This window comes from Fukomys damarensis, unplaced genomic scaffold, assembly GCF_012274545.1.
Source record: "Fukomys damarensis isolate Sample0158 unplaced genomic scaffold, DMR_v1.0_HiC HiC_scaffold_6, whole genome shotgun sequence".
Classification (NCBI taxonomy): Eukaryota; Metazoa; Chordata; class Mammalia; order Rodentia; family Bathyergidae; genus Fukomys; species Fukomys damarensis.
This window is the reverse complement of record NW_022900918.1, coordinates 33,591,090-33,601,229: the sequence shown is the minus strand read 5'-3', so window position 1 is coordinate 33,601,229 and position 10,140 is coordinate 33,591,090. Positions and strand designations below refer to the sequence as shown.

The window sequence follows — 10,140 nt, the reverse complement described above, 5'->3', positions numbered from 1 at the left end:
ATATCTCAACCACATATATACGTGATTAGAAAATGTATTGGGAATATATAAAGAATACTTTTTATAACACAATTATAAGATAACAAACAAACCAAGTTTTTAAAAAAGAGCCTAAATGGGGTGGGGGCTACATTTTCCATACCACCAAAAAAGAAAAGAAAAAAGTTCTGAACAGTTCACAAATCTTAAGTAAGCATAGGAAAAGATATTCAACATCATTATTGTCAAAGAATACACTGAGATACCACTATACACCAATTTACCTGGCTAAAAATTAAAAGATGAATAATACCAAGTGTTGGCAAAAATGTGGAATAAATGGAATGGTCACAACCTAGAGTGGTAATATAAAATGGTACATCTAGTAGAAAGAGTTTGGGCAGTTTCCAGGAAAAGAAACATATACTCATCATGTGATTCAAACAATTCACTCTTAAGTGTGTGTCCAAGTTAAATAAAAATGTAGGTTTACACAAAGACTCATAATAGTAGCCTATTACAAAAGCCTATTTAAAACTTGGAGACAACCTAAATGCCCTTTGACAAGGGAATGGACTAACAAAATGTAGTTTATCCATGCAACTGAATCCTAGGCATCAATAAGAAAAGACGAGTCACCAATATGAAATAACAAGGGCCAACAGAATAATTATACCAAGTTGAAGAAGCAAGGCCAAAAGTAATGGATACAATAAAACCCCATTAACATCAAATTTCAGAAAGTGCAAACCATGCCAGGAGGCAGATCACATGGTCAGACTCGAAGGTGGTTAGAGGGAAAGTGATGACACAGATTGTTAGGAAACTTCTGGCAGTGGGACAAATGTTTGGCATCCTAGCCAGGCAAACTGTGGCACACACCTATAATCCTAGCACAGTGGAAAGCGGAGGCACACAGATCACAAGCTCAAGCCCAAATTTAACAGGACTGTGTCTCAATATTTAAAAAAAGGAAAAACAACAACAAGGCTGGGGATGTAGCTCAGTGTGAAGGTCCTAGGTTTAATTCCCAGAACTTCCAAAAAAAAAGGTTTTTTTCAGAATCTTGTCATTATGGATTCACAGTTATATAGGTACATCAAAATTCATCAAACTAAATATACAAAAGAAGTCTATGTCAAGTATGCCTTAATAAGTACTTATTAGGGGGTATGTAACAAATAAATGATCTAGTAGGAAAAAATACCAGCCTAGCTGACAATTAGTATTTCAAAGAAAAGTTAAAATGGATAACTGCCACAAGAACAAATGATACAGCAAAGTTCTATGATACAGAAACGCTTCATGAAGAAAACAGTATTTGATCTTGGTCACCTACATCACAAAAATGGTAAACAGGAACAAAAGAGAATGTGAATGGGGCATTTTAAATCCAAAAATTCTATCAAGCTTCCTCAGCATAACAAAGCTGAGGGTGATGCTATCAGAGGCTTGTTAATTCCTTCTGATCTCTGCCCACTCAGTATGGTTCTACTCTGTATCGTGACATTGCATAACAAACCTACAAAGTCTGATTTTGCTATTCAAGTCTCACAGAATCCCCATGTTTACAGGAATAATTATAATGCAAGTAATGAATCAAACACTCAAATTCAAGGACCAAGTATACAGCTTACATTTTAGTTTTCTTATTTGTAAACTATTGTAGCAACAATAATCAAATTGATTTTGCATGTTGACATAAGATACAAATGAGATAACAATGTAATACCAGACCCAAAAAGGTACATTACCCTTTTATATGAAAACAAACAGAGCATAAGACAAAATATAATAAAACAACAGACAAATTGTAATGCATCCTAAGCCTTAGCACTAATCTACCTAACTTCCATTTTCATGCTCCATGAGAACAGAGTCCTACAAATCTAAGTTTACTCCTATTTCTACACAGAGGAGTACAGGCCATGAGAACATGGCCATGCTCATTTGTTTACATACTAATGTTTTCCCACTGTAACAGTAGAGTGGAGTAGTTGTGATAGAGAACAAGTAAGTGGCTCACAAAGTCAAACACCATTATTGTATGACCCTTTTTTTTTTGGAGACAGCTCACTATGTAGTTGAGACTGACCTGGAACACACTAGGTAGCCCAGGCTGGTCTCAAACTCACAGCAATCTTCCTGTCTCAGCCTCCCGAGTGCTGGGATTACAGGCGTGCACCACCACACCCAGCTCTGCTACTAAATTTTAACATTGTTGATTCTCTGAATAAAATAGTCTATATCAACATTTATTTCTTACCTATTATTTATATGGCAATTAGTTACCACAGGTAGGAAAATGAGAGCATACAATATGGTACCTGACTGTGGAAAATTTTTGGTAGCCAGTTAGAGAATAAGAAAACTATAAAGAAAATCAAGGAAACTTAAAAATAAGAAAACTGTGATCTAGAGAAACTAATGTAACTAAAGTTTAATAATTATAAATTATAAGAGTAATGCAGATTTTCTCAAAGGAGAAGAAATATACTCAGGGGATTGAACCAAAAAGGGAAACTTCCTTTTTGCCTTCTGAATTTGCATTATGATGCATCATCTATTCAGAACAATGCAATAAAGTTTCTAAAAACTATAATACATAAAATATTCTGAAAATCTGGGCATACATATATTGTGACAGACTATTCATTTCCCTAAAGCCTGACTTCTCTCTTTTCCTAGTAAAAGACTTTTTACCTGAGCAAAAGACCACTCAGACAGACTCCATTTTCCCACTTGCAGCTAGGTATGACAACTAATTCCTGGAAAAGTTAAAGAGATGCTCTCAACACCTGCTTCATCTACTTATTTTACTGAAGGCAATAAGCTCAGTAGACAAGAACTTAAAAGACTTCTTGAAAGAAGTAAGGCTATAAAAGGGAAATTAATCCCTTCATCGTGTTTTGTAGGCAGATAAAACTAAAGTATTTTTTTCTATTTCTCTTTCCTTTTCTTTCACCCCCCGACCGCTCACACCCCAACCCCACCCCCCGTACTGAGGATTGAACCCAGGACCTTCATGCTGAGCTACATTCCCAGCACTTTGTATTTTTCATTTTGAGACAGGGTCTCACTAAATCCCTAAGCTGCACAGTTTAGGTTCGAACTTGGCATTCCTTCTGCCTCAGCCTCTCTGAATGTTGTGATTACATGCATCTCATTTCCCAGAGAGGGTCCTATGCACAGGAAACGAGCAGTGCAGTCTTCCAGAAGAGAACTGCATTTGGAATTTACACAGATTTTCCTGATTGGGAAGAAAACAAAGAAACATGCAGGATGCAAAGATGGGTAGTTGAGGTTCAGATAATATGAGGGAGAAACTGGAAGTGTTTTAAGAATTTTCACTGTTGTAACAAAGCAAATCATAACCACCAAGTATTTCTATGGGGTGGACCAAAAGAGGGCACTTAGGTCAAAGGGTAGGAGAGAACAGTGTCAGGTGCAGCTCAAAGGTCCAATGAGGCATTTGGGGTCTGAAGGATCATGCAAAGCTTTCACTTTCCCATCACAGCAATGAGAGCAACCAAAGCAGGTGCATACGATTAGAGTTATGCAACCCCAAAATCATGCAGGCTCCCATCTGGAAAAGGGGATGCAGAAGGGCAGGAGTGAAGACAGGGCCTTGCATGAACTCGTAATTACATAATAAAAATAGCAAGGTGTTGGTCCATAGGTAGGGTGCTGATAGATGAAGAAAAGGAGCTGAACCAGGGAGAGATTTAGGAGACAGGGATTATTGATCTAGCTTATGTCAAAAATGGGAGCTGCCTGAAGTGGGACACAGCTGTGTGATCCCAGACCTCTCCTATAATCCCAGCTACTTGGGAAGCTTAGGCAAAGAGATGGCAAGTTTTAGGCCAGAATAGACAAGTTAACTAGTTTCTGTGCTGTCTCATAATAAAAGTTTAAAAGGGCCAAGGTATATCTCAGTGGTAAAGTGCTTGCCTAAATGCACAAGGCGCTGTGACCAATCCCCAGTTAAAAAAAAAAAAATAGCGAAGTTAAGCACAACACCCAAATTTAAGGCTCTGCATTATGTGATTACATGTGCAGATAACTGACTAAATAACAAGGGGAAAAGTGATTCACTTTGAGGAAGTTGAATTTTATAGGCCTGTGTGACGACCAAGGAACGATACCAGGAAGAGTTCAGAAGAGTGAGCAGATTAGAATGTATCCCCCAGAAGGCAAGTGTCCTACATCCATGGGGCAGACATCCACACAGAGGAATCCAGAAAATAGGAGAAACAAAGCAGATGGAATGAAAACAGCACCATGAAAATTGTTCATATATGTATTATAAGAGTAGAAGTTTGAGGGAAAATAAGATTCTAAGCAAAATAATGAAAAGGGTGAAAAAAAGATCAAAGTGCAGTAGTAATTTAATTTCAGAAAAAGACTTCTTACATACAAATTAATAATTCAGAATATTTCAATTTTTGCAAACAGTAGGTAATTTGGCAAGGTAGTCACACTCAGGATGTTTGTCCTTCCCTCCCTCAATGAAAGAAAAGCATACTGGTTCACTTACATTCTTAATCATTCATACTGAGCTTCAGTGGCTTTCCTTTTACAGCCTAGTGCTGGTATAAATTTTCTAGCCCTGTGTGGCCAATGAAAAAACAGCTGGAACCAGACTCTGTCGTCAGCAAAATATGACATAATTTGCAGAAATGGTTAATGATAATTTGAACAAAGATTATTTACCATGACCAGTAATCAATTTGCTACTGATGATATCCAAAAACTTAAAATGAATTCAGTTTTACAGGTAAATGCTATGCTGTATGTAATTTAATTTCATATTCAAAGTTGAAAAAAGTGATTTTTAGGTGACACAAAGGAATTATAAGCAAATATTAATTTCAATTTTGGATATCAAAGAATAGAACTGTGTGTGTGTGTGTGTGTGTGTGTCCAAGAAAACTTATGAAGCATGGGCTTTAAAAATCTACCTAAATAGTAAACATGGGATAACAAACATATACTGTTTTAAGAAAAAACACAAATGTATTTTTAATAGTCTCTGAAAAAAATAGTATGTAGGGAAAACTTAATCTGTTTTTCTTTCCTGAGGACTATTTGGTGAAATAATGGCTAATGATAGAACTAAATGTTTCAAAGCTATTATGTATTATTTAATTCTAAAGCCAAAACAGGTGAATAATGGGGAAATTATTTTACACTAAAAGCCCACAACATCAGATGGATGGGAACAAGCACAGAACTATGTAAAGGTAATCTACTTATTTGCAAGTTACCATTTTGTACTTAGTTGACCTTCACCCCATGTCCCAGAAAAGACAAGGCCATCTGAACAGCTACTCGTTTGAACAGTAAGTGAACAGCAGAGGTATTCTTTGAGAGTTCAGTTACAACTTCAACGATATTAATCACATACTCATAAAAATTATGACAGAGTTTTAGAACAGGAATTGAGGGTGACCTCTGCCAAAGTTCACCAAATCCCATCTGTATGGGAAATCACGATCAGGCCATGGAGAACGGCCCCCAGAGTAGCCTTCTCCTGACTACCTGCTGGTTCCCAAACACTCTCCAGACATTAGCTGTTCATGCTGCCAGGATCAAACAGAGGCCAAAGGCACTGTTCATTTCATGAGGACTTAGAAATTAACTTTAAACAAAGTACATTCTTACTCTAAAGTTTCTCTGTTTTAACAAAAGCTTGCAATCAGCTCAGGAAATATTCCTATTTAAACAATTAAGCATTTGCCAATCAAGAGAGTAAAATGCATTTACTTTCCTGTCCTTCACAGAACAATTTTTAAAGCCCATCTACCCTTCAGAATTAGTCAAATGAATAAGTAACCAAAAAGGCATCTCTGTTTATTCATTAAATGTTAGCTAGGGGAAAGGGGGTCCTATTCCCTATTTTTTAAAAAAATTTTTATTGTGGAATAATTTTGTAATTTTAGAAAATTCATAAAAGCAGTACAGAGAATTACTATATACCCTTTTACTAAGGTTCTCCAACTGTGAGCATCTTACCACATTCACCTGCTTTGTCATTAATTTTTTTTTGCCTGTATAGACCACCCACATAATTTTTTCTAACCATTTAAAGGCAAATTGCAGACAAGATGCCATTCCACCTCTAAATGCTTCAATATACTTTGCCTAAAGAGAGGGTCAGTTTCTTTCATAATCCCAGGAAAATTATCAAAATCAGAGTAGCATAACTCTGATAATAATATCATTCTATAATCTATAGCCTTTATTCAAATTTCACCAATTGTCCTATTTATGACCTTTACTACAAAAGAAAAATATTTTTCCTAGTTCAGGATCTAATCCAAGATCACACGTTCCATTTAGTTGTCATGTGTCTTTAGTTTGCTTTGATCTAGATAAGTTGCTGGACTTCTCTTTGTGTTTCTTGACCTTGACATTTTTGAAGAGCAAAAACCATTTATTTTGTAGAATGTCTTTTAGGCTGGTTTGTCTGATGTTTCCTCACAATTATATTCAGGTTCTACAGTGTTGGCAAGAATATCTCACAAACAGTGCTTTTCTCAGAACACCATAACAAGAGGCACATGATGTTATTTTATCCCATTACCCATGGTATTAATTTTGGTCATTTGTTTATGTTGCTAATGTAAAGTAAATGAGTGTAACGGCACTGATTTTTCTACTGTAATTAATAAGTACAGTGGTGCCTCAGTTTATGAACTTAATTTATGATTTTGGGAAAGATGGCTGCATTTGTGTAGGGAAGGTGGACATGCTCCTGTCTGCTACTCAATGCAGTTTGCAAATGGAAGCAAAATTTTGCTGAATGCTTTTGTTTGTGAACCAAATTGTTTGCAAACAGAAGAGTTGGTGAGCCAAGATATTACTGCATCTTATGGAGAAATATTATAAACTATGCAAATATGTTTCTCACATTTTCATGCATTAACTTTAGCATCTCCACTGATGACTCTTGCCTAAACAATATGGCTTTGGCAGATGGTGATTCCTCTGTATTTATTAGTTTAACGTCTATATGGAAAACCACTGTCTTCTCCTCAGTTTATTATCTCAAAGACTCTTATCTCATGGATTACAATCCATTATTAATATTATTTATTTTATTGCTGAAATTTCCCCACATTTGGCCACTGGGAGCCCTTTCAAGCTGGCTTCTGCATCATCATTTTCTGGGCACTTGTTTACTTTCTTACACAGATGTTTCAAGATCATCTGTATTCTTTCAGACAGCCCTGATCCCACTATTACCTAGTGGGCAGAGCCAAGTGTGTTGACAAACACCCTACAATAACACAGGATAACCACCTCATCACAAAGAACTGTCAGCCCCAAAATGTCAATAGTGTCCAAGTTGAGAAATCCTGATTTGTATGTGTGTGTATGCATGCAGACATACCATGTCTTCATACATTTATTCCTGGTCTGTGTTAAAACCCAAGAGTTCTGTCTGATACCTCCAATCTCAACCCAACACCACAGGGTCATTTCTACCCCTACACATTCCACATCTGTTACTGCCTTATTTGACAGGGAGACTTGGTTCTTATTATCTACAATACATGCATTTATTTCCTATATCCTGGAAAATACAAAAATTAGTTTCAGAACTAATAACATATCAACTATGAAAAACAAACCTAAGTCTCATATTGTTTATATAAATTTTCTCTGTAGCTTCAAGATATACATTTAAAATAGTTATTTGGGTAAATCCTCCCTCCCCTTCAGGATAATTACATTATTTATTTGGAATACCGTCTACTAGTTGTTGTTTGTATTGAGTTCCCCCAAGAATGTTAATTGTTTGGAAACATTAAAATGGATCTAAAAGTCTGAATGATAAACGTCTGTGTGTCCCTTTTTTCTCAGCCGCCAATCACTTCCACCATATTCCCCCTTCCACCCACCGGCCTTGTGTGTGTGTTTCCACAAATGAGCAGATACATGTTTATTTCCTTACTTTCCCTACTCTTCCATCAAAATCTGTTCTCTCCTCTTTCCTTAAATAAAAATTCTGTCTTTTTACTTGGTATATGATACACCTTAATATCAATTACATTTCCCATCTCCTTTTGCAGTTAAGTGTACCCACGTGACTAAATGCCATTAGAATGGGAATGGAAATAAAGGTGCTTGCTCTAGGTCATGTCCTGTGAAATGAAGTCCCTGTTACATTTCTGCTAGAAGAGTCCTTCCAACCCTCAACAACTTCACTGCTATGCTGTTACAAAAGGGTAAAAATAAAGCCTATTTTTCTGCAGTCAGGTTTTTTTTATTCTCTTTATTGCAACTACATAGACTACAGACTAAATCTAAAGGTTCTCAGATAAGGATATGATAGTGTCATCTAGGGAACAAAAACAACTATGGGACACTAGCCAGAGCAATTAGACAAGAGAAAGAAATAAAGGAATGGGGATAGCAAAGGAAGAAGTTATCATTATTTGCCGATGACATGACACTCTACATAGAAGACCCCAAAAATTCCAGCAGAAGACTTCAGGCCAAATTCAGTGACATAGCTGGATACAAAGTCAACACTCAAAAATCAATAGCCTTTCTGTACACAAATAACAAATTAACTAAGAGAAAAATGAGAGAAACAATCCCTTTTACAACAGCATCCAAAAAAGTGAAATACTTAGGAATCAATCTAATAAAGGAAGTAAAAGATCATTGAAAACTGCACGCTGGGGATTTACCTCACTGGCACTGCACCAGCTCAAGATCCTGACTTCAATCTTTGATATTAAAAAGAAAGAAAGAAAGAGAGAGAAAGAGAGAGAGAGAGAGAGAGAGAAACAGAAAACTACAGTACTCCGAAAAAGATCATAGAGGGTATCAGAAAATGTAAAAATATCCCTTGTTCTTGAATAGGAAGAACCAACACAGTGAAAATGGTCATACTTCCAAAATTGTTATACAGGTTTAATTCAATCCTGATCAAAATTCCTACAGTGTATCTCACAGAATTAGAAAAAACAATCCTAAAATTCATTCGAAAGTAGAAGAGCAAAGGCAATTCTAGGCAACAAAGGCAAGGCAGGGGGTATCACAATCCCTGACCTGAAATTATACTACAAAGCTATTGTGATAAAAAACGGCACGGTACTGGCAAAAGAACAGACCTGGGGATAAATAGAACAGATTAGATGATGCAAAAACTCCAGACACAGTCAGCCACCACATCTTCAGTGCAAGAAAGATAGCCTCTTTAATAAATGGTGCTGGAAAAACTGGCTCTCCACATACCAAATATTGAAACTAGACCCATTATCATTCACCATGCACTAACCTAAAGTTGAAATGGATCTAAGATCTAAATATTAAAACAGAAACACTAAATCTGCTGGATGAGAGAATAAGTAGAACATTTGAGGACACAGGAGGAGGCAAATACTTCATGAACAAAACCTAGAGCACAATACTCTAGGGAAATACTACAAAGAATCAACAACTGGGACCTCATCCTAGTAAAAAGCTTTTGTACAGCAAGAGAAACTACCAGCAGAGTGAAAAGATAACTCACAGTGGGAAAAATTTTTTACCAGCTATTCATCAGACAAAGAACTATAACCTAGAATATATAAAGAACTCAAAAAATCAGAACCCCCTAAATTAAAAAACCCAATCCAAAACCAGGCATCTGAAAAGACACTTCTCAGATGATGAAGTAGAAACAGCAAATAAATATATCAGCATCATCACTTATCATTCATGAAATGCAAATTAAAACAATGTTGATCGCCCAGCATGGTGGTGCACACCTGTAGTCCCAGCACTCGGGAGGCTAAGGCAGGAGGATTACTGTGAGTTTGAGGCCAGCCTGAGCTACATAGTGAGTTCAAGGGTAGCCTGGACTGATAGGGAGACTCTCCCTCAAAAGAAAAACAGAAACAAAAACAAAAAAACCTATGCTGAGATTTCATCTCACTCCAGAAAGAATGGCTGTTATCAAAAAATCAACCAATAACAAATAAGGAAGTGGGGGGAAAGGAACCCTTCCTCACTGTTGGTGGTAGTACAGACTGGTGCTGCCACTGTGGAAATCAGTGTGGAGATTTCTCAAAAAGCTAAAACTAGGGCCGAGGATTTAGCTCAGTGGTTCGGTGGCCTGCCTTGCAAGCACAAGGACCCGAGTTTAATCCCTGACCAAAAAAA

General features: G+C 36.7%; 1 protein-coding gene across 2 annotated transcripts in view; it reads right to left on the bottom strand.

Moving 5' to 3' along the window:
* Positions 1-10,140, bottom strand: part of Pcca (propionyl-CoA carboxylase subunit alpha) — a 372,170-nt gene that overhangs the window by 160,627 nt on the left and 201,403 nt on the right. The gene's annotated exons all lie outside the window — the stretch shown is intronic.